The following is a 20,226-nucleotide window of genomic DNA, read 5'->3' as shown; positions in this document are numbered from 1 at the left end:
TTTCGATTGGCCACCATCTTCGGATCCTTGGCATAGAAGTCTCCATTTATTTGGGATATTGCAAGGTTTGAATCCCCACGCACCTCCAGGCGTTGAATGCCCATGGAAACTGCCATCCGGAGACCATGTAATAGGGCTTCGTATTCGGCTGCGTTGTTGGAGTCTGTATACAGTATCTGCAGTACGTATTGAACTGTATCTTCGGTTGGGGACGTTAGGATGACGCCAGCCCCTAGACCAGCCAGCATTTTGGAGCCGTCGAAGTGCATGATCCAATTGGAGTATGCGTCGTACTCTTTAGGGAGTTTGGCTTCCGTCCATTCGGCGACAAAGTCGGCCAATACTTGTTATTTAATTGCTCGCCGAGGTTTGTATGTTATGTCGAACGGCAGGAGCTCAATGGACCATTTGGCAATCCGGCCCATGGCGTCACGGTTGTTTATAATATCATTAGGTGGCACTTCCGAGGCTACTGTAATTGAACACTCTTGAAAGTAGTGTCGCAGCTTCCGGGAAGCCATGAATACCGCGTAGGCTATCTTTTGATAATGTGGGTACCGTGATTTACATGGAGTAAGGACAGTGGATACATAATATACCGGATTTTGAAGAGGGAATTTATGTCCGTCCGCTTCTCGTTCGACAACGAGCACTGCGCTTACAACTTGATGAGTTGCCGCAATGTGTAATAGCATTGGTTTGCCAATGTTTGGCACGGCCAGGATTGGGTTGGTTGCCAGTATGGCTTTTATTTCTTCCAATCCGGCTGTGGCAGCGTCTGTCCACTCGAAGTGTTCGGTGCGCCGAAGGAGGCGATAAAGGGGTAATGCCTTTTCTCCTAAGCGGGAGATAAAGCGGCTTAGAGCCGCCACACATCTAGTTAATTTATGGATTTGTTCGAGGTCTGTTGGGGTAGCCAACTATGACAAAGCTCGGATTTTGGACGGATTAGCTTCAATTCCTCTACTGGAGACAATGAAGCCCAGGAGCTTTCCGGCTGGTACGCCGAAAACGCATTTTTCCGGATTGAGCTTGATGTCGTATGTTCGGAGGTTGTCGAATGTGAGCCTCAAGTCGTCTATTAGAGAGTCGACATGTTTGGTTTTGACGACCACATCATCTACGTATGCCTCTACTATTTTGCCAATTTGTTTCTCCAGACATGTCTGAATCATGCGCTGATATGTTAGGCCGGCGTTTTTGAGCCCAAAAGGCATTGTGTTGAAACAGAAGGGGCCGTATGGTGTGATAAATGCCATTGCGGCTTGGTCGGACTCCGCCATCTTAATTTGGTGGTAGTCGGAGTATGCGTCGAGGAAACACAATGACTCGTGTCCTGCGGTAGCATCGATAATTTCATCGATGCGGGGGAGGGGGAAGGGATCCTTTGGGCAAGCCTTGTTGAGGTCCTTGAAATCGACACATAGGCGCCAGGATTTGTCCTTCTTTGGTACCATCACCAGGTTTGCTAGCCAGTCCGGGTGTTTTATTTCTCTAATGAATCCGGCCTCTAATAACTTGGCCAGTTCCTTTCCCATAGCTTGTCTCTTAGGTTCAGAGAAACGCCGAAGAGCCTGCTTGACCGGCTTGAATCCTTTTAGGATATTGAGGCTGTGCTCGGCCAGCCTGCGTGGGATTCCTGGCATGTCTGAGGGGTGCTAGGTGAATATGTCCCAATTCTTGCGCAGGAACTCTCATAGTGCGGCGTCCACGGCGGGGTTTAACTGTGCCCCGATGGAGGCTCTTTTTGTAGGGTCCGTTGGGTGGACTTGGAATTTTACTATTTCATCCGCTGGCTTAAAAGAGGTGGACTTGGATCTCTTGTCAAGTATTACGTCGTCCCTGTCCACTGTGGAGCGTAGCGCAGTTACCAAAAGGGCTTCGGATAGTGCCTCGAGGGCCAATGTGGCTGTTTTGTTTTCGGCGCGGAGTGCTGTGTCTGGATCACTAGCGAGAGTCATGATTCCGTTGGGCCCGGGCATTTTGAGCTTCATATACCCGTAATGGGTATGGCTTGGAAGATCGTGAACGCCTCTCGTCCTAAAAGGGCGTGGTATCCACTACTAAACGGGGCCACTTGGAATGTAATATCTTCGGACCTATAGTTCTCCAGCGTGCCGAATACCACATCTAGTGTGATTTTCCCAGCGCAGCATGCTTCCCGACTGGGGACGATTCCTCTGAAGGTTGTGCTGCTTTGCTCAATGCGGTTCCAGTCTATTTCCATTTTTTGAAGAGTTTCCTCATATATGAGGTTTAATCCACTTCCGCCGTCCATGAGTACTTTGGTGAGTCGAAAGCCGTCCACAATTGGACTGAGGACCAGTGCAGCTGGTGCTCGGGCTGTTCGGAATTTAGGTTCATCACTGGCATTGAAGGTAATAGCCGTGTCACTCCATGGATTCATTGCTGCCACGTGGCAGATTTCGGCGAGGCTGCGGAGTGTTCGCTTGTGCCTATTATTTGATGTGAAGGTTTCAAAGATTTTTAATACCGTATTGTTATCCACGGGATGGTGCTCTATGGCATTTGGGATGAGAAGATCCTCACCACTTTTGGCCACCTTCTGGAGTATCCAACATGCTCTAAGGCTGTGTGTTGGTATGGTATCCGTTGTACTATGAATCTTGCAGGGTCCGTTAAGCCATCCCTCCAATACGGTTCCATGCCCTGTAGAGGGTTTTTGTTTCTTTGTAACTAACTCGGGTGTCTTATGATGTTGCACCCTTTTACTTCGGACTGGGTGTATATTCCGAGCTGGATTATCCCAAAATTTTGTTTCAATTTTCCAGGCGCTTTCCATTGCACAGTACTTCCGTACTATGGACACCAAGTCAGCGAAGCGTGATACCTCATGGTGACTTAAGGCGTTAAGGATTCCCTTGTCCGTGCAATTATTGCAGAAAAAAGAGACTGCATCTTCCTCGCGACAGTCCTTAACCTTGTTCATCACAAGGACGAATCTGGCCCAGTAATGATGTACTGTTTCATGGGGCTCTTGCCTGATGTGGGAAAGATCGTTTATGTCTAGGTGGGTGGGTGGAATTGAGTTCGAACCCTTACCCGATTTGAGACCCAGGGGCCAAGGAGTTTCCAATCTTGGAAGCTCGGGTTTCGGAGTGTTGCCCGATAAGTCTGGCCCGCTGCCTGACTCTAGGTTCAGGGCTTGGGTGATGTCCTCCCGTAAATGGGTATCCGGCTCGGAGAGCTCAGGAATCCAGACATAGTTAGTTCTCAAGATAGAGGAAGAATCGCCGCATTGTTCCTCCACCACCGCAATATGATGGGCATTGTTCCTCCACCACCACAATATGATGGGTGACCGGTGGAGAATTAATCTCCCTATGATCGGGTTTAAGCCCAATCCGATCATAGTCTGTAGCGACTCCCAAGGTGGCGATACGATCCAAGAGATCATTTAGGGAAGAGAGATCCATTGGATCCATCTGCTCTGCGAATTCGGAGCCGACGTGGAGGCTGTTTTTGATGACCCGAGAAGTCATCGTCGATGCAGCAGCCGAACTGGCGGTCATGATGAAACTGCCAAGCCGGAGAGTTTGGCCGACAGCTAGGGCTCCTCCGGCGGTGATGTTGTTTTTAACAACGAGACGAGGCATCCTTCCTTACGGCAACAACACAGTGGAACTCTCAATGAAAGCACCAATGTCGGTGTCAAAACCGGCGGATCTCGGGTAGGGGGTCCCAAACTGTGCGTCCAAGGCGGATGGTAACAGGAGGCAAGGGACATGAAGTTTTACCCAGGTTCGGGCCCTCTTGATGGAGGTAAAACCCTACGTCCTGCTTGATTATTCTTGATAATATGAGTAGTACAAGAGTTGGTCTACCACGAGATCGGAGAGGCTAAACCCTAGAAGCTAGCCTATGGTATGATTGTCTGTTGTCCTACGGACTAAAACCCTTCGGTTTATATAGATACCGGAGGGGGCTAGGGTTACACAAGGTCGGTTACAAAGGAGGAGATATACATATCTGTATTGCCTAGCTTGCCTTCCATGCCAAGTAGAGTCCCATCCGGACATGGGACGAAGTCTTCAATCTTGTATCTTCATAGTCCAACAGTCCGGCCAAAGGATATAATCCGGCTGTCCGGACACCCCCTAATCTAGGACTCCCTCACTATTGCTTTCTCCATAACTTATACATGTTCCTATGACTATGAGATTATGCAACTCCGAATACCGGAGGAACACTTAGTGTGCTATCAAACGTCACAATGTAACTGGGTGACTAAAAAGATGCTCTACAGGTGTCTCCGATGGTGTTTGTTGAGTTGGCATAGATCAAAATTAGCATTTGTCACTTCGTGTATCGGAGAGGTATCTCTGAGCCCTCTCAGTAATGCACATCACCACAAGCCTTGCAAGCAATGTGACTAATGAGTTAGTTGCGGGATGTTGCATTATGGAACGAGTAAAGAGACCTGCCAGTAACGAGATTGAACTAGGTATTAAGATATCAAAGATCGAATCTTGGGCAAGTAACATACGGATGACAAAGGGAACAACGTATGTTGTTATGCGGTTTGAACGATAAAGATCTTCGTAGAATATGTAGGAACCAATATGAGCATCCAGGTTCCACTATTGGTTATTGACCGGAGATGAGTCTCGGTCATGTCTACATAGTTCTCGAACCCGTAGGGTCCGCACGCTTAATGTTCGATGACGATCGGTATTATGAGTTTATGTGTTTTGATGTACCGAAGGTTGTTCGGAGTCCCGGATGTGATCACGGACATGACGAGGAGTCTCGAAATGGTCGAGACATGAAGATCAATATATTGGAAGGCTATGTTTGGACATCAAAATGGTTCCGAATGAGTTCAGGCATTTACCGGAGTACCGGGGGGTTACTGGAACCCCCCGGGGAGTCAATGGGCCTTATTGGGCCTTAGTGGGAGAGAGGAGGAGGCGGCCAGGTGGAAGGCGCCCCCAAGCCCAATCCGAATTGGGTGGGGGGCTGGCCCCCCTTTCCTACCCTCTCTCTCCCTCTTCCTTCTTCTCCTACTCCTACTAGGAAGGGGGGAAACCTACTCCTAATGGGAGTAGGACTCCCCCCTTGGGTGCACCCTATGAGGGCCTGCCCTCCCCTCCTACACTCCTTTATATACGGGGGAGGGGGCACCCCATAGACACACAAGTTGATTGTTTAGCCACGTGCAGTGCCCCCTCCATAGATTTCCACCTTGGTCATATCATTGTAGTGCTCAGGCGAAGCCCTACGTCGGTAACTTCATCATCACCATCATCACGCTGTCGTGCTGACGAAACTCTCCCTCGGCCTCAATTGGATCAAGAGTACGAGGGACGTCACCGAGATGAACGTGTGCAGATCGCGGAGGTTCCATGCGTTTGGTACTTGATCGGTTGGACTATGAAGACGTTCGGCTACATCAACCACGTTTCATAATGCTTCCGCTTTCGGTCTACGAGGGTATGTAGACATACTCTCCCCCTCTTGTTGCTATGCATCACCTAGATGGATCTTGCGTGTACGTAGGATTTTTTTTGAAATTACTGCGTTCCCCAACACTCGCGAGGGTCCTGTTTTGTTGCTGCCGAACTGGGCCATACCAGGCCGTCGATGGAGCCACGCCACGGGTCGCAGGCAGGCAAGTTTGGGAACCCCTGGTCCTAGAACGCCGACAGTCAGAGTAAAGGAACATGTGTCAACTTATCTTTTAATATCGTGAAGGCTTCTTCCTATGCGGTACCCCAAACAAAAGGTGCATCCTTCTTTGTAAGCTCATTGAGAGGTGCAACAATGGTGCTGAAATCTCTAACAAAACGCCTATAGAATCCAGTGAGGCCAAGAAAACTCCTCACTTGTGTGACTGTTTTGGGCTGCGGCCAACTCTCAATAGCTTCAATCTTGTCTATCAACTTCAATTCCCTGTGGAGTAACAACATAATCAAGAAAAGATACTCGGTCAGTGCAGAAGGTGCACTTCGTAAGGTTACCAAACAAACGTGCATAACATAGAGCAATAAAAACAACACGTAAATGTTCCAAATGTTCCTCCAAAGATCTGCTATAAATCAGTATATCATCAAAATAGACTACCACAAATCACCCAATGATAGCACGTAAAACTTCGTTAGTTAATCTCATGAAAGTACTAGGTGCATTAGTTAACCCAAAAGGCATGACTAACCACACATATAATCCAAACTTAGTTTTAAATGTTGTTTTCCATTCATCTCCCAATTTCATACAAATTTGATGGTATCCACTACGCAAATGAACTTTGGAGAATATTGTAGAGACACTCAATTCATCAAGCATGTCATCTAGCCTAGGAATAGGGTGACGATAACGAATAGTAATATTATTAATGCCTCTACAATCAACACACATACGCGACGTACCATCCTTTTTTGGCACTAGTATAATAGGAACAACACAAGGACTAAGAGATTCACATATATAACCTTTGTTGAGCAGCTCCTGTACTTGACGCATAATCTCCTTCGTATCCTCTGGATTGGTATGGTATGGCGCGCGGTTAGGCAGCGAAGCACCGGGAATTAAGTCAATCTGATGCTCAATCCCTCGAATAGGTGGTAATCCTGATGGCACGTCTTGTGGAAATACATCAATGAACTCCCGCAAAATGTTAGTGACAACAAGAAGCAAAGAAGAAGGTACATCCTCGAAAGAAAATAATGCCTCTTTGCACACAAAAGCATAGAAAATAGATTTGCTGAAATCTAGATCATCAATATCAGATTTGGTGGCAAGTAAACATGCACTTTTCAATTTAATTTCAGAAGCAACACTAGATGGTTTATTATTAGGCTTCATTTGTTGCTCAAATTATTTTGCCACAATCTGATTTTCACTCTTATTTTTCTCCTGTTTTGCTTTATTAGCTCTATTAATATCATCATTCAAAATGGAATCAGGAGTCATAGGAAGCAAATTGATATTTTTGTCCTTATGAACAAGAGTATACTGATTGTTTCTACAATACTGTATAGATTTTTTTTATCAAATTGCCATGGTCTACCAAGTAATAAGGAACATGCTTGCATAGGTACCACATCACAATCAACATAATCAGTATATGTAGAGATACTAAAATGCACACAAACAGTACGTGTTACCTTAACCTTGCCGCTGTTGTTGAACCATTGGATGTAGTAAGGATGTGGATGTGGTCTTGTGGTGAGAGATAGCTTCTCCACCATCTCCATGCTAGCCAAGTTGTTGCAGCTCCCTCCATCTATGATGACGCGAACAGAACATTCCTTCACAACTCCCTTTGTACGGAACAAATTATGCCTCTGATTTTGCTCAGCTTGTGTAACCTGCACACTCAAAACACGTTTAGCAACTAAACATTCATACCTATCAGCACCTTCAGCAGACATGTATTGCGTCTCACGATCAGAATCATCTCCACCATGTTCTTCACTTGTATTAAGAGCCAAAGTCTCCTCATCATAGTCACTAGAGGACCCGTACCTACCATCCTCAGTAACAATCATCACACGCTTTGATGGGCATTCTCTTGCATAATGACCTCCATCCTTGCAACAATGACAAATAATATCATGTTTTTGCCCTGTTGGTGCCATTAATGTAGAAGAGCTCTGTGCAGGCCCAGAAGGTGTGCTCTTGGCAGATAGTGGTGGTTGTGCCCATTTTCTTGTATTATGGTTGGCGGTGGCAGCTGACGGAGGCGCCGGTGCAGCAGAACGTGTGGAAGTAGAGGATGCACGCGGTGTCCGTGATGAAGGTCGACCTGCAGAAAAGTTAGTTCGCGCCAATGCCCGTCGATCGTGCACTTCACGTTCAGCTTTGCAAGCAAGATGGAATAAACGAATGATATTATTATATTCCTTATACTATAGAATGGTCTGAATCTCTTTATTTAATCCACCCATAAAACGTGCAAGCATAGCTTCATTATCCTCAACAATACCACATCTAATCATACCAGTTTGTAATTCCTGATAATATTCTTCTACAAAAAAAATTCTTGTCTCAAACGCTGCAATTTTTGAAGCAATTCCTGTTGATAATATGGTGGAACCAGCGAGTACACATAGCATTTTTCAAAGCAGCCCAAGTAGCTAGAATAGGATATAATCTACAATGTTCAGACCACCAAACACATGCAAAACTAGTGAAAGCACAAACAACAGCAGAAACATGTCTCTCCTCGGGATATTGCAAACATGTAAAATGTTGTTCAGTTTCTAACTCCCTAGTAAGATATATATCAGGAACATATCTACCCTCAAATGGTGGAATATTCAATTTCAGTTTAGGACGATGGTCATGATCTCGTACCTCAGGTGGTGGTGCAACCCTACCGTTGCAATGATATGCATGAGGATGACCTGGTGGTGGTGGTGCTGGTGGTTGCACGTAGTTCTAATTTTGATCAACCTCATCCTCGTAATGGTCCTCCACCTCTACAAAAGCAGCTAGAGCTATAGAAGCATCAACAGTAGGTACAGCGGCACCAAAATTTTGACCAAGCTCAAGGGCAATGCGCAATGCTCATCCCACTTGATTTGGAAGGCGATGTTGTTGTTTGTGTTGTTGTTGATGTAGAGGTGCGACAGGTGCAGCGGGCAGTGGTTGTGGAAGACGCGCGAGTACTTCATCGAACTTGGCGTCCAACTTGGTGTCAATTGTCTTCTCAACGTCATATATCCTCTCCAGTGCCTTTCCGAAGGTGGCCATGACTTCTTCTACCTATTGACTCAACATTTGCTAAAATTTATCATGAAGCTCCTTATTCGTCATGTTCTCCCAGTCAATCTCTTCGGCTTGTGGTCCTGCCATCGTTAGCAGCAATAGAAACACACAAGAATATGATCCTACAGACTACTAGAAAGTGGCAGTGTGTCACAAATCCGTCAAGCAAATCTCAAATTATTACCAGTTCTTACCAAGCGGCCAGTGGTGATCGGCAATCATTGTAGTCAAAACTCTCAAAGCTTGGATAGAGCGATTATCAGGGAGAGTCAAACGCACGACGTAGATGTATGTGGAGCTGGGAAGGCTTATAATATGGTAGCAAAAAGGGTCAGCAATAATCAATTCAAAGATGCAAAACTGAATAAATGCTCAACGACGGTATTGTGCTGGTCCTAGGCTAGACCATGTTAGAAACGCGAGGCTAGAACACTATCAAAATCACGGCATTGCACGTAAACAAGGGAGGAGCATACTCTGATTTTTTTTTCTCTTTTTTTTACTTTTTTGCACTTTTATTCCTCTCTTTTTTTGCCGCAACAAATTTTTTTCGAAGAAGTCTACAAATGGTCTAAAAACTGCCTAGCCAGAATTTTCCAGACTTAGTTTTTTTTAAACTAAAAACTATTTTTCTACTGCGGATGGCACGGAAATTGGGGAGTCCTACTCTGTCACGATTCGGAGTATGGCGTGATCTGGAAATCGAGCACAAAGACTCAAATACTAGACTCGGACTGGTGGCGGAGATGAAACTGGTGGAAACTCGGACTGGTGGCGGATATATGTAGGGCGGTGGAACATGGACTAGTGGCGAATCTGTGATGGAGGTGGACTTGAATTATCGTGATGGTGGTGGATATGTGGTATATGGCAGTGGCGATGACGATGGTGGTATATGGCAGTGGTGACGATGATGGTGCGACGGCGGCGACTTAACAACTTGTGAAGAGAACTCGAAACTCTAAAGGACTAGACACGAAGACCAGCAAATAGACACGACGATGCAACCGCAAATTCAACAATGCAAACCCCTCAAAAGATTGTGCAAAGGACCAGATTGGTTCGGATATGATGAACTAACCCTAATTTTTTTGGCTTTTTTCGTGGACTATAGGTATGAAGAACGGACTCGATCTAAACTACGAAAAACTGTAAAATCTCACCGAGCAACCTGGAAATCTGATACCACTTGATAGAGGCGAAGGTGTCTCGATGTTTCGATGAGATAGCTATCATTTTCTATGGAAGTCGACTTTGACGATCCGACTACGAACGTGCGAAGACGTCGCACCTTAGCAATCACTAAACCATCTTCTGAGGGGTTATTGACCACGCCGGAGCATGATCAACCTGACCACGAGGGTCTATTTCCCGCGAGCAAACAAAGAATAAGCAAGAAACTGAGATTGCAATCTGGATATTGCGAATAAAACAGTAAAGCTTTATTAACGAAGGTGGGGTTCTGTGATGTCGTGGTCTGGTCGTTGGACACAAACGAAGTACGCGAATTTGCAGCTATGGCGAACTTTTAATCTAAACAAAACCCAAAGTCTAAATGATGCCCTAAGGGCTGTATATATATGGAGGAGGGAGGGGGGAATTTCGTGGCCCTTGGGGGAGGGGTCCGAAACCAACCCTAACTCTTGTTTCCCCACACACACGGACTCTAAAAACATCCTATAATCAAGTATTTGGAAATTACATGGGCCTGGCCCAAAAATAAGGTGACACAACACCTAGGATAGCTCTGCACGAAATTTATGAAGTGGCATCTTGTATATTTCATCCAAGGCTTCATGCACTCATTATTGTGGTTTCAAAGTCCCGGAATCATCACTTGTAACTCCGTTCTTGTTCCCCTTGCGCATACCATCATCTCCATGCTTGAACTTGCTCAAAGGTTCATCTTTCTTGTACAAGCTAGGCCCTTCATTTGTAAGCAAAACAAATGTATCCAATTTAGGCAGAAACATATTTAGAATCGTTACCAAGAAACAAAAGTACCTGGTAATTCAATTGCCATGCGCGAGCTCTAGTATTTGGTCCAATATGTATAGCAACATGAGTTGTGGGTGTAACAATGGTATTGCTGTCCTCATCATGGAGTTTCTTCATGCGCTTTACACCAATATGACCTAAACGGTAGTGCCACAAGTATGTTGCACAATCATTACCAACTTTGCATCTTTTGGCATCAATATTATGAATATGTGTATCACTACGGTCGAGATTCAACAGGAATAGGCCATTCATCAAGGTGCATGACCATAAAATATATTACTCTAGAACAACCATTATTCTCTGACTTAAATGAATAACCATCTCGCAATAAACAAGATCTAGATATAATGTTCATGCTCAACGCTGGCACCAAATAACAATTATTGAGGTCTAAAACTAATCCCGAAGGTAGATGTAGAGGTAGTGTGTCGATGGCGATCACATTGACCTTGGAACCATTCCTGACGTGCACCGTCACCTCTCCCTTAGCCAATCTTCGTTTATTCCGTAGCTCTTGTTTCGAGTTATAAATATGAGCAACCGAACCAGTATCAAATACCCAGGCGCTACTACGAGCATTAGTAAGGTACACACCAATAACATGTATATCAAATATACCTTTGTTCACTTTGTCATCCTTCTTATCTACCAAGTATTTGGGGAAGTTCCGCTTCTAGTGACCATTTCCCTTGCAGTAGAAGCACTCAGATTCAGGCTTGGGTTCAGCTCTGGGTTTCTTCACGGGAGCGGCAACTTGCTTGCCATTCTTCTTGAAGTTCCCTTTCTTTCCCTGCCCTTTTTCTTGAAACTGGTGGTCTTGTTAACCATCAACACTTGATGCTCCTTCTTGATTTCTACTGATACGTCTCCAATGTATCTATAATTTTTGATTGTTCCATGCTATTATATTATCAACCTTGGATGTTTTATATGCATTTATATGATTTTTGGGACTAACCTATTAACCTAGAGCCTAGTGTCAGTTTCTATTTTTTTTCCTTATTTTATAGTATCACAGAAAAGGAAAATCAAACGGAGTTCAATTGACCTGAAACTTCATGCAACTTATTTTTGGAATGGAAGCAATCCAGGAGACTTGGAGTAGACATCAGGGAAGCTTCGAGGGAGGCACGAGGTAGGGAGGCGTGCCCTACCCCCCTGGGCGCGCCCCCACCCTTGTGGGCCCCTCGTGGCTCCCCTGACCGACTTCTTTTGCCTATATATATCCATATACCCTAAAAACACCGGGGAGGAGAATAGATCGGGAGTTTCGCTGCCAGAAGCCTCCGTAGCCACCGAAAACCAATCTAGACCCATTCCGGCACCCTGTCGGAGGGGGGAATCCCTATCCGGTGGCCATATTCGTCATGCCGGTGCTCTCCATGACGAGGAGGGAGTAGTTCTCCCTCGGGGATGAGGGTATGTACCTGAGCTATGTGTTTGCTCTCTCTTTCTCTCGTATTCTTGAGGTGGTACGATCTTGATGTATCGCGAGCTTTGCGATTATAGTTGGATCTTATGATGTTTCTCCCCCTCTACACTATTGTGATGAATTGAGTTTTCCCTTTGAAGTTATCTTATCGGATTGAGTCTTTAAGGATTTGAGAACACTTGATGTATGTCTTGCATGTGCTTATCTGTGGTGACAATGGGATATCACGTGATCCACTTGATGTATGTTTTGGTGATCAACTTGCGAGTTCCGTGACCTCATGAACTTATGCATAGGGGTTGGCACACGTTTTCATCTTGACTCTCCGATAGACACTTTGGGTCACTCTTTGAAGTTCTTTGTGTTGGTTGAATAGATGAATCTGAGATTGTGTGATGCATATCGTATAATCATACCCATGGATACTTGAGGTGACATTGGAGTATCTAGGTGACATTAGGGTTTTGGTTGATTTGTGTCTTAAGGTGTTATTCTAGTACAAACTCTATGATATATTGAACAGAAAGAATAGCTTCATGTTATTTTACTACGGACTCTTGAATAGATCGATCAGAAAGGATAACTTTGAGGTGGTTTCGTACCCTACAATAATCTCTTCGTTTGTTCTCTGCTATTAGTGGCTTTGGAGTGACTCTTTGTTGCATGTTGAGGGATAGTTATATGATCCAATTATGTTATTATTGTTGAGAGAACTTGCACTAGTGAAAGTATGAACCCTAGGCTTTGTTTCCTAGCATTGCAATACCATTTGTGCTCACTTTTATCATTAGTTACCTTGCTGTTTTTATATTTTCAGATTACAAAAACCATTATCTACTATCCATATTGCACTTGTATCACCATCTCTTCGCCGAACTAGTGCACCTATACAATTTACCATTGTATTGGGTGTGTTGGGGACACAAGAGACTCTTTGTTATTTGGTTGCAGGGTTGTTTGAGAGAGACCATCTTCATCCTACGCCTCCCACGGATTGATAAACCTTAGGTCATCCACTTGAGGGAAATTTGCTACTGTCCTACAAACCTCTGCACTTGGAGGCCCAACAACGTCTACAAGAAGAAGGTTGTGTAGTAGAAATCAAGCTCTTTTCTGGCGCCGTTGCCAGGGAGGTTAGTGCTTGAAGGTATATCTTTAGATCTTGCAACCGAATCTTTTAGTTTTTTTGTTTTATCACTAGTTTAGTCTATAAAAGAAAATTAAAAAATGGAATTAAGGATGCCTCATATGCTTCATCTTTTTAATGTCTTTCGTGAGAATAAGGATTCCGATAATTGTGCTCAAGTGCTAGAAGAAGAATGCATTAGAATGTTTGGCACTAAATATTTGAATGATGAGCATGATTGCAATGTTGTTAGTATGAATTCCTTGAATATGCATGATGCTAATGATATGCAAAGCCACAAGCTTGGGGAAGCTATGCTTGATGAAGATGATATTTTTTGTCCCCCAAGTTTTGGTGAGCAACTTTTTTTGATGATATCATGCCTCCTATTTATGATGATTATAATTATGAAAGTGGGTTTGGAGAGGTCATGGCTTTAGTTAATGTTAATCCCACTATTTTGGAAGAGTGTCAACTTTGCATACTTGTAGATCATTAAAAGAATACTTTATGTGATGGTTACATTGTTGAATTCATTCATCATGCCATGGAAAATTATTATGAGGTAGGAACATATGCTTGTAGGAATTGCAATAATATCAAGTTTCCTCTCTATGTTTTGAAAATCTTGAAGCTATGCTTGTTTTACCTTCCTATGCAAGTTGATTATTGTTCCCATAAGTTGTTTTCTCACAAAATCCCTATGCATTGGAAGAGGGTTAGACTTAAATGTGCTCGTCATATTCTTCATGATGCTCTCTTTATGTTTCAATTCTAATCCATTATGTGAGCATCATTGAAATCATCATGCCTAGCAAGGGGCGTTAAACTATAGCACTTGATTGGGAGGCAACCCAATTTTTATTTTTGTTCCTCGCTTTTTGCTCCTGTTTAGTAATAAATAATTCATCTAGCCTCTGGTTAGATGTGGTTTTATGCTTTTAATTAGTGTTTGTGCCAAGTAAAGCCTTTAGGATCTACTTGGGGAAAGTCTTGTTGATCTTGCTGTAAAAAACAGAAAGTATGCGCTCATGAGAATAATTTTCATTTCTTACCAGAGAGCGATAAAATACCAATTCCAATTGAAGTAGATTAATAAACAAATTACCTAGGACTTCCTAATTTCTCAGGATTTTTGGAGTTACAGAAGTATTCGGAACCTACAGATTACTACAGACTGTTCTGTTTTTGACAGATTCTGTTTTCTATGTGTTGTTTGCTTATTTTGATGAATGTATGAGTAGTATCGGAGGGTATGAACCATAGATGAGTTGTAATACAGTAGATATTACACCAATATGAATTTAGAATGAGTTCACAACAGTACCTAAGTGGTGATTTATTTTCTTATACTAACGGAGCTTACGAGTTTTCTGTTAAGTTTTGTGTTGTGAAGTTTTCAAGTTTTGGGTGAAGATTCGATGGACTAAGGAATAAGGAGTGGCAAGAGCCTAAGATTGGGGACTAAGCTTGGGGATTCCCCGGAAGGCATCCCCTCTTTCATCTTCGTTCATCGGTAACTTTACTTGGAGCTATATTTTTATTCACCACATGATATGTGTTTTGCTTGGAGCGTCATTTTATTTTCTTTTGTTTTGCTTGTTGTTTGAATAAAATACCAAGGTCTGAAATTATGAAATGTTAGAGAGTCTTCTCATAGTAAAATAATTATTCGACTACTCATTGATCTTCACTTATATCTTTCGGAGTAGTTTGTCATTTGCTCTAGTGCTTCACTTATATCCTTTTAGAGCATGGCGGTGGATTTATTTTGAAGAAATAGATGAACTCTAGCGCTTAACTTATATTATTTTGAGAGTCCTAAACAGCATGGTAATTTTCTTTGGTTATGAATTTAGTCCTAATATGATGGGCATCGAAGAGGGATATAATAAAAACTTTCATATAAAGTGCATTGAATACTATGAGAAGTTTGATACTTGATAATTGTTTTGAGATATGGAGATGGTGATATTAGAGTCATGCTAGTTGAGTAGTTGTGAATTTGAGAAATACTTGTGTTGAAGTTTGTGATTCCCGTAGCATGCACTATGGTGAACTGTTATGTGATGAAGTCGGAGCATGATTTATTTATTGATTGCCTTCCATATGAGTGGCGGTCGGGGATGAGCGATGGTCTTTTCCTACCAACACTACAAAAAAATACACTTCGGTGATGATACGTGTTTGTCACAGTAGGTCGTGTTTTTTGTCATGCATGTACATCCATGACGATTTTATGACAAAATCAAGATAGTCATACATGTGCTGTCGTAGAAGTGTTCCATGACATTACCAAAATTATCATCACGGAAGTGTCCACTTCCATGACGATAAATCACGGTCACAGAAGTGATTTCGTCAAGGGTGACCGACACGTGGCATCCACCGTAACGGGACACTGTTAAGCTATCGGGTCGGATTTTGGATCCGATAACCCGTTAACAGCCCTAACCAATGGGAAATTTCCACATGTAAAATTCTGATTGGCCGAAGGAAACACATGTTGCCTCACCATTGGGACAGATGTCATCCACTCATTGGACAAGAGGCACCTATGATAGGTCAACACATGGCACGGCCCAACAGTGGCCCATTCCGATCAAAAAGGCCGGCCTAGTAAAAATTAACAGGCCGGCCCATATAAGGACTACTTGTGTCAGGTCCATTTAAGCCCACGACCCATACGAGATGTGCCAATTCGGCCTGTCAACGGCCCGTTAAGATTTGACACCATTGTAGCTCATCGTCAGTTCGAGCCCTTTAACAACCCGCTATATATTTGGGCTCAATATTGGCCTGATGAGATTTCGGCGTGTTAACGACCCATTTAATGGATGGGCCAATTTTTAGGATGTACATCTTTCGGCCTTTTAGCGACCCATTTAAATGTTGGGCTAATTTTCGGCCCGGTGTGTCTTTCAGCCTGTTGACGACCCATAAATCTGATGGGCCATTTGTAGTCGGACATGAGTTTCAGCCTTTTAGTGGCCCATTTAAGTGTTGGGCCAATTTCTGGCCTGGTGTCACTTTCAGCCTGTTGACGGCCCATAAATCAGTTGGGCCATTTGTAGTTGAACATGAGTTTTGGCCTTTTAGTGACCCATTTAAGTGTTCGGCCAATTCCCGGCCCTGTGTGCCTTTCGGCCTGTTAACGGACCATAAATGAGTTGGTCCATTTGTAGTCGGACCTTAGTTTTGGCCTTTTAACGGCCCATGCCCTTCATGGTCCAATACCAACCCGGTTTCTCTTTCGGCCTGCTAAAGGCCCACAACACAGTTGGGCTGTTTACAATACGACTTGACTTTCGGCCTCTTAGCGGCCCATGCTCTTCATGGTCCAGTACAAGCCCGCTGTCTCTTTCGGCCTGCTAAAGGCCTACAATATAGTTGGGCCATATGTAGACCAAACTTAGTAACGGCCCGTGAAATAAATTGGGGCCACCTGTTGCCCGCTTCGATGTCGTCCTGTTAACGTCCCGGGAGGTAAGAGGGCCGACCATTAACTTTCGGCCTAGTAACGGCCCATTAACTTAATGGGTCCACTAAAGTTCGTTCATGTCTTTAGGCCAAATTAGATAGTTTGAGCCCATTACGATGAGCAATTATGCACAGGACCAAAACAGATCAAGCAAAGGTACGGCATACAGGGAATAACGTTGCACATCCAGCATATATTACAGGAAATTACATCCACTAGGCAATCAAAGATTGATGCCAGTGCAAATAAATGAGCAAAACCTAACCATCTACAACATCACAATCTGCAACCTCAGCACAGATGACGCCCATAAGCATGTGGGCTTGCTGCTTTGCTACACTGTCTCTGAAAACATTGATCAGTTGTTGTGTCGCACGACTCTGCACCTCTGATTCATCCACCATTTCCATCATTGCTTCAGCCATTAATTGGTTCACAAACATGCATTTATTCCGTTGCATTCGAGACAGAGGATACTGAACAGATTCAGATGGCGATTTTGGCAGGCTTGTATTATTAATAGTGGAGAGTGTCTCGACCACTGCATCATAACATAAATTAGGACGGGAACCAAACAGATTAATCATGAGTTATTGCCATATTACCTGGCCTAGATTTACTGGAAAGAAACAATGGGGTTGCCTTGCTGTTTTCAGAGTTTGTCTTCTTATCTTCAGCATCATGCACAAAATTAACACACTAGCATTGCTATCTTTGGCCAAGTCAGATAATAGGAAAGCAACATTGACACAACGAACGTTTGGGCAACTAGCCTACACAAAATTAACACAATATGGCACAGGTATCATCAGCTAGGTAAGGTAATACGAAAGCAACATTGACACAATGAATGAATTGGCAACCAGAGAAGCACTACAATTCAGTAGTGTGCGTGATATGAGATAGTACATTCATGCAGCTTAGTATGCAAAACTACCAGGCAGTTTTCCTTACAAAAATCAACATTGGCGCCTTTAACATTTTTCTACAACTAATTTTAGACCAGATAAAGGTTAGATTCATGCTGATTAACAAAATACATGCTAATGTAAAAATATAGGGATATACAACAGGTACTTACATCAGCATTGGAGCACAGAGAATTCCCGCAAGATATTTTCCTCGAATACGATCCCAATGGAGGAAGTCTTGTATCGTTTAACCTTATTTTCTAAAAGAGAGATGGGTAAGAAACATGTAGAAAATATGATCAGAATGCTATAAAATTTCAAGATGCGAGGATACACACACGCTTCTTAGAATGGAGTTGACATTCTTTTGCTGGACTGGAGCGGACTAGTTCTTTGGCCACTGGAATCTGCTTATTATCAGTGGGAGTTGGGTTTCTCTGTGCTGGAGCAGTATCTATGAAAAATGGAGTTGGTTTATTATCTCCTGGTGTTTGGATCTTTTGCAAAGACCTGGTTTGTAACCCTTCAGATTCTAACATAGCCGTCTTCCCCTTGCATGCCTTATATAGAAGAATGGTGATTCAGTTATAAAACATGCTACAGCAGAGATGGAATAGGTATTGAAGAATAGAAAGGCATGACATATTGACATGCATTCCCTCCATCCGGAAATAAATGGATGGGTCTAGGCGTATTTCAGTTCTAGATACATCCAGTTTTATCCATTTCTGCGACATTTAATCTGGACGGAGGGAGTATGATGTAAGAGCTAGGGATACGACAGGACAACACAGTAAAAAAACACACTGAAAAACCCACTGCAGAACCAAAGTATTCAAACCCACTGATATGAGATAGTACACTCATGCAGCTTAGGATGCAAAACTACCAGGCAGTTTTCCTTGCAAAAATCAACATTGTGGCCTTTAATCATACATTTTGCTATAACTAAATTTAGATCAGATAAAGGTTGGATTCACGCTAATTAACAAAATACATGCTGATGTAAAAATATAGTGATATACAAAAGGTACTTACATCTACATTGGAGCACAGAGAATTCCTGCAAGAATCTTTCCTCATAAACGATACCATTGCAGAAATTCTTCTATCTATTAAGCTTATTTTCTAAAAGAGAGATGGGTAAGAAACATTTAGAAAATATGATCAGCATGCTATAAAATTTCATGATGCAAGGATACGCACACGCTTCTTAGAATTGAGTTGACATGTTTTTGCTGGACTGGAGCGGACTAGTTCTTTGGCCACTAGAATCTGCTTATTATCAGTAGGAGTTGGGTTTCTCTGTGCTGGAGCAGTATCTATAAAAACTGGAGTTGGTTTATTATCTCCTGGTGTTTGGATATTTTGCAAAGGCCTTGTTTGTAACCCTTCAGATTCTAACATAATCATCTTCCCCTTGCATGCCTTGTATAGAAGAATGGTGCTTTAATTATAAAACATGCGACAGTAGAGAGATGGAATAGGTACTGAAGAATAGAAAGGCATGACATATTGACACGTATTCCCTCCATCCGGAAAAAGTGGATGGGTCTAGGCGTATTTCAGTTCTAGATACATCCTTTTTTATTCATTTCGGCAACATGTAATCCGGACGGAGGGAGTATGGTGTAAGAGCTAGGGATACGACAGGACGAAACAGCAAAAAAACACTAGTTGAACGTAAAACTGTATGGTAGCGGAATACGTGCAGAAATAACTAAGGCAACATACACATGTATGATTGGGAAAATAAGATGGCATTGCAACAGAGCACTAGAACAACACTTCAATGTAAAAAAACATGGTATGGTAGACAGATGAAGTACATACTGATGAATAACAATGCATAAGATATTCAGAAGCATGATGTCAAAATTAAGAAGATGGCATTGCGATAGAGTAGAATGACAGTACTTGAATTTGAAAACATGTTATCATGAATGGAATAGGTACTGAAAAACAGGAAGGCATGCCATATTTACATGCATGATCAGCATGCTAAGCACATGGCATTGCAACAGAGTAGATACACTCCAGGACATTATATGCATGTTGTACCCATATCACAGGCCAAGTTAGAGCAAGGACCTTGTGGGGTGAAGAGGATTCATCATATTTCTGCAAGTCTTCTGAAGAACTGCCTTTACATGTTCCATCATATTGGGTATCATTGACATCAAGTTTACTGGCCTTTACATTGCTCCGTGAGGTTCTTGTGGATATATTAGTGTGTACAATTATATCTGACATGCATGGAAGACAACTAGTAGTTAGATTTATGTAATGAGTGCCTGTAGGAGACGACATAAATAGTAGGACTGGGGTTAACTAGCAGCAACAGGTCTCAGAAACTAAAGAGAGAACACAGATGAAAGCTACAGAATATGTATCGTTTGTACTCGAGATTAACTAGATGGCACACAAAAGTATTAAAGAACAACATAGGTAATACCAGAAGTGGTATAATACTATAATCACCAGCCTGTGGGATAGAATTGGCTGATGGATGATAACTATGGAACAACGTTACCTAAAGAAC

The sequence above is a fragment of the Triticum dicoccoides genome, chromosome 1A, assembly GCF_002162155.2.
Source record: "Triticum dicoccoides isolate Atlit2015 ecotype Zavitan chromosome 1A, WEW_v2.0, whole genome shotgun sequence".
NCBI classification, from domain to species: Eukaryota; Viridiplantae; Streptophyta; class Magnoliopsida; order Poales; family Poaceae; genus Triticum; species Triticum dicoccoides.
This window is presented reverse-complemented; position numbering follows the sequence as displayed.